Here is a 6,000-nt window from a genome sequence, read left to right as displayed (position 1 = left end):
ACATCATGGTGAACTGACGCACCCGTCAATGTTCGTACGAGGGTTAGGTAGAACAGCACCGGTACGTCCGACGCTGTTCTTGATGTGAATCCTTCAGTATGGCCCGTCAAGGCCACGGGTTACATCAGGGCGTGCCGGTCTCTTCCCTGGTGTCAGAGCTTTGACTCAGGCCCATACGCTTGAACCTGGAGTGGTTGGCGGTGGTATGAGTCTCCGTTGGGCGAGGCGAAGCCCGTGGCCTCGGGGTCGGGCGAGGCGGAGTCCTCCCCCAGAGGCTGGGCGAGGCGGAGCGCAAACCCAAGGGTTGGGCGAGACGGAGGCAGACCCAAGGGTCGGCGCGAGGCGGAGTCCTCCCCCAGAGGCCAAGCAAGGCGGAGCGCAAACCTGAGGGTCAGGCGAGGCGGAGCCCGCGGTCTCGGGGTCGGGTGAGGTGGAGCGCAGACCCAAGAGTCAGGTGAGGCGGAGCGTAGACCCAAGGGTGGGGCGAGGCGGAGCCCGCGACCTTGGGGTCAGGCGAGGCGGAGCACAGGCCCAAGGGTCGGGCAAGGCGGAGCGCAGACCCAGGGGTCGGGCGAGGCGGAGCGCAGACCCAGAGGCTGGAAGAAGCAGAGCTTGCGCACCGGGGGGTCGGTTGGATCTGTAGTCGTGCTCTTGATTGTTCGGATGAGTCAATGTTGATAGTCATTAACTCCTCCTCTTCGGGTACCCTAGTATTAGTCCCCGACAGGCTACATACAAACAAACTATAAGCTGTAACAACGTAATATGAAGAATTGTATCTGTTTACATCTGTCGATGAGGACTGAGGAATGGAATCCTAGTTCCCTTTGCTAGTTGAAGGAAGATCTCAGGTACTGAAGATGTTAATCTATATACCTTTTGGAGAAAAAGGAATAAATTAGATGTTAAAAATTTAAAACTATAAGAAATTCTCACATAACTGACATAGGCATACAAAAATATGCAACAAAAAACAAATGTCCACACAAATTTGAAAATTGATACCCAACATAAATATAACTGTTCAGATTTTAGACTTCTAACTTATCTTAAGAACCCACAAATGTATGATGCGAACCTATCAAACAATTGATATTCATGTCTCTCCTTTCTCTCCCGATGAATGTGAGTATGTTCAGCCGAGAAAATGATTTATATTTTTCATATGATAGCGAAAGTAAACCAACCAGAGGCTCAATTGGCAGTATGATTGGACTGCTTCCATAGTAACCATTGACATTTCCTCGAACATGTAACCATTGACATTTAGCATGTTCGCTTGTTGGTTTCAGCCAGGGCTTATCAGCCAACCAACAGTGTTTTTCTCTCACAACAAACCAACACCAGCCGGACTTATTAGCCCAGAAACCAACCAGCGAACAGGCCGATTGAGTGGCCAAAGCTGCAAGATGACAAAGGAAGCACTAGATACAATTAGGACGAGGTCTTATCATAGGTGACAACTTCAACATCAAGTATCGGCTGCAGATAAAAAGTTACACTACATATCATCACACGTTTATATTTTTCTGATTCCCAAATGCTTTAAATAAAATGTTTTATGAACTCCATCAATTGATGATAACAGTTCTGAATGATGCAAGTTAGAAAACTCTCTTCCCCAGATAGGTCATATCCTACAGGTTTATTTCTTTGGTCTTGCTTTTCCCTTTACAGTGCTAGTGCAGGAATGTCACAGAGCTATATATCATAACCATAGTAGGCAATTTTGTCCTTTCTGAAGTCTAGGTTCATTGCAGATTTCAATGATAGTAGACAACTTTGTTCTTTCTGAACTCTATAGGTTCCTTCTATAGTTATAGATTGTCAACTTTCAGGTGCATAGTTTTTCTCAAGGAAACGTGGCTGGAACACACACCACACATCTGATGCGGCCCAGTTTTATCACGGATAAATCAACTCAACTTTTTTATCTGCGAGAAGAATCAATAATCAACTCAACTTGAGTAAATCAATGGTAAATACTTTGAAGAGATGTTATCAAATAAGTACGGAAATATCAGATATCTGTTGGATTATTAGGGAATAATCAAAGAAAAACTAGCGCAATTGTGTCGGCAGACAATGATATGGCGCAGTGGCGGACCCAGCACAGGCAGATGGATTTACACATCTACACCCGATATTTTTTGCAAAAAAGCTCGAGGCTAGTAGGCATCAGTCAAATAGCAAAACATCTTTAATTTAGGGTCCGGGGTGCTCGGCTTCGCACAACAGGAAGGGAAGAGAAGGGTGGGAATACCTGCTGCTGGGTGCTCGTCGCCGGCGAAGAGACCGACGAAGGCCTGCGCACCTGGCGTAGGACGGGAGCGGCGGATTCGTCGGAGACAGAATCACAGAACGCAGGCGGGCTGCCGGGGGAACCGTGGACGGAACTCGGAAGGGACCATGCGGTGGACGGGCCATAGCCCAGGTCGGGGTTTGCCGGCCCAGGAGAGCGCACCCACACCGGGCATTCTCCAGGCACGTCTTTTTTACACGGATTTCTTTTTGCAAATTGTTTTTCTATTTCTTTCTTTCTCTCCTTTTTATCTATATCTATATCTATACCTTATTTTTAGAAAAGAGAATATATGAATATCCCAGCTTCTGCATCGTCCAATGCATATAGGTATTCTTTATTACAAACACAACCACTGCAGTCCACGCAATCTCAAACACAAAGTTTTGAACCAAAAAAAATGAAGGAAAAGCTTCCAAACTCGACATCTATAAAGCAATTCTATTACTAAATTTCCAACCGTGTCTTGCAAACACCTCTATCGTGGTTGTCTCAATATTTCTGCATCCCATTTTCGTCAATTGGCGATCCTCCACCTTCTGAAATAGGGACCAGGACATGTTCTAGTAGGTCCCCTGAAGATAACCTGCAAGTAAGATGGTGCTACGGCCTTGTCAAAAATTATATCATCCCGAATTAACCAAATCGCCCAATAAATCGCACTTGCACCCACAAGAATCTTAGATTTCAGTTTCCTATTTATCCTGTCTAACCAGCCTGTAAACAAATTGTGAACCCTAGTTGGAGGTAATAAATTAAAGGAAACAAGAACAGTTCACCACACGAATTTAGCAAAATGATAGTCAAAGAATAGATGTTGTATAGACTCGTCAGAAGAACAAAAACAACACTTTCTATCTCCTTGCCACTGTCGCCTTACTAAATTATCCTTTGTTAAGATTACTCCCTTGTACAAGTACCACAAAAAAGTTTGATTTTGAGAGGTAATTTTAGTTGCAAATAAAAGTGTTATAAGGTACAGCTTCTGCTGTCACTAAGGCTCTGTACATGGATTTAACCGAAAATAATCCATTCTGGTGTAACCCTCATACAAAGTGATCTCTTTGGTTTGTTAATTGTACATTGATAGCCATTGCAACCGCATCATGCCATGCTTGTAAATTAACCCCTACCAAAGATCTCCTGAAGGCTATATTTAACGGTGCCATGGATAACACCGTTCTTACAGAAGCACTTTTTTCCCTAACAATATTATATAGTGCAGGAAAGATATATTTTAGTGGACGTGATGTTATCCACGAGTCCTCCCAAAATCGCATTTGAGACCCGTCACCTAGATCAAACTTGCCTAGCAAGAGAAATGTCCTCTTGACCTTCATGAGGCCAGCTCAAAACCGAGAATCTTCGGGCATGTATTGAACCTATGACAAAGTTTTGTCCCTTATATATTTATTCATAAGTATCTTTTGCCAGACCCCATCTCTATTAATCAACTTGAAAAGTCATTTACCTAGAAGACACTTGTTGTGGACATCTAAATTTAAAACTCCCAACCCTCCTTGGTCTTTCGGAGTACAAACTACTTTCCATCTAGTCAACCTATATTTTTTCTTGTGATCATCACTCTACCAGAAAAACCGTGATCTGAAGTAATCCAGCTTCTTCAGACTTCCTCTAGGTACTTCAAAAAAGGAAAACATGAACATGGGGAGACTACTCAAAATAGAATTAATCAAAACCAGCCTCCCTCCTACCGACAACAACTTACTTCTCCAACAGTTCAATCTTTTTTGAAATCTTTCTTCAACATATTTCCAATCCTTATTCATGAGTTTTCTATGGTGCATAGGAATTCCTAGATATCGAAAGGGATATGACCTCATATCACACCCAAAAATTTGTATATATTCAGTTTGTCTAGCTCTGGCTGCTCCATAACAAAACATCTCACTTTTATGGAAATTGATCTTGAGTCCTGATAACTGTTCAAAAGCACAAAGTAAAAGCTTCATGTTTTTAGCCCTCTCTAGATCATTGTCCATAAAGATGATAGTGTCGTCTGCATACTGAAGGATCGAGAGTCTCTCATCTACCAAATGTGGAACAACCTTGATTTGTCCCGTCTCTTTAGCTCGTGAAATAAGGATAGCCAGCATATCAACCACTATATTAAACAGAATCAGAGATAATGGATCCCCTGTCGCACTCCTTTCCTAGTTTGAAAGAAATGTCCTATATTATCATTGACCTTTACTGCAACACTCCCTCTAGTCATGACTTTTGAAATCCATTCACACCAAGTTGGTGAGAATCCTTTCATCCTGAGAACATGTTGCACAAAAGGCCACTTTAATTTGTCGTATGTCTTTTCAAAGTCTAGTTTCAGTATCACTCCGTCCTGCTTTTTTATATGCAGTTCATGAATTGTTTCATGCAAAATAACAACTCCCTCCATGATATAGCGACCCGAGATAAAGGATGTCTGTGAAGGTCCTATCAATTTGTCTGCCACCTTCAAAATTCTATTATTTATCACCTTCGTAAAAATCTTAAAGCTCATATTTAATAAACATATGGGTCGGTACTGTTGTATCTGGGCTGCATCAGCAACCTTCGGTAGTAACGTGATTACTCCAAAATTAATGCTATGAATCAGCAGTCGCCCGCATGGAATTCATAAAAAAGGCTCATTAAATCCGGCCTCACAATCTCCCAAAAAAATTGGTAAAATTCAGCGAAAAAAATCATCCGACCAGGTGCCTTGGTATGTTCCATATGGAAGATGGCCATTTTAACCTCCTCCTCACTGAATGGAGCCATCAATACCTCATTCTCCTCCTCCGATACCTGAGATATATCATACCTCAAAGTCTTGTCCATTGAGAAAGAATTTTGAGTATGAGGTTCAAACAATTCTTTATAGTAATTAGTAATATAATTTTTCAAATTATCATCCCCGACAATAGTTCCTTCTTCCTGTTCTAATTGTACATTTTTTGTTTTCCTGTGTCTGCTATCTGCCACCATATGGAAGTACTTAGTATTATCATTCCCTTGTAATAACTTTGTTGCTTTAGATTGTTGGAACCAGTAAATTTCTTCCTCTCTCAGCAACTTAGTAAATTGGCCTTTGAGATGATGTCTAAGCTCCACTTCTTGAGATGACAACAAAGTTGTCTCAGTCTTTCTATCCAACACATCTATCTTAGCTAGCAAATTAGATTTATCTCTTCTATTTTGAGAAACCAAATTCCTAGCCCAACCTCTAAGAAAACGTCGTAGTCTTCTAATTTTGTTTTGCCACTGTTCCAATGGTGACCGACCCCTATTCTCAGATTCCTAGACCCCCTTAACCAGATCAAAAACCATCCCTTGTTAGCCATCGTAGCTCGAATTTAAAATTCCTAGCATTGCCTTGGTGAGACGGTGTGCCAGCATCTAGTAACAGGGGTGTGTGATTTGAGATCTCTCGTGTCAAAGCCTGGATAGAGGCTAGCGGAAATTTTTGCTCCCGGTCTGTTGTTACCAAAATACGGTCCAACTTTTTAAAAAATTGGAACCTCCGCATAGTTAGCCCAAGTGTATTTCCTTCCCGTCATTTCCAATTCTCTTAAGTTCAAGGTTTCAATAATAACGTTAAACAAAAGTGGCCATCTATCATTGTACCTCGAATTATTTTTTCTGATGGGTTTTTGATGATATTGAAATCTCCCACTACTAAGAAGGGTAGATTCCCA

The 6,000-nt window shown here is 42.0% G+C and overlaps 1 long non-coding RNA gene across 1 annotated transcript; it reads right to left on the bottom strand.

Annotated features, from left to right (window-relative positions):
* Positions 1-749: 749 nt before the first annotated feature.
* On the bottom strand, positions 750-2,419 carry LOC136508352 (uncharacterized). Its single transcript, XR_010771931.1, has 3 exons — positions 2,264-2,419; positions 1,188-1,402; positions 750-876 (listed from the first exon to the last, which is right to left on the bottom strand). It is a non-coding gene; the product is annotated as an uncharacterized lncRNA (long non-coding RNA).
* Between the last annotated feature and the right edge of the window lie 3,581 nt (positions 2,420-6,000).

This window comes from Miscanthus floridulus, chromosome 15, assembly GCF_019320115.1.
Source record: "Miscanthus floridulus cultivar M001 chromosome 15, ASM1932011v1, whole genome shotgun sequence".
Classification (NCBI taxonomy): domain Eukaryota; kingdom Viridiplantae; phylum Streptophyta; class Magnoliopsida; order Poales; family Poaceae; genus Miscanthus; species Miscanthus floridulus.
This window is presented reverse-complemented; position numbering and strand designations above follow the sequence as displayed.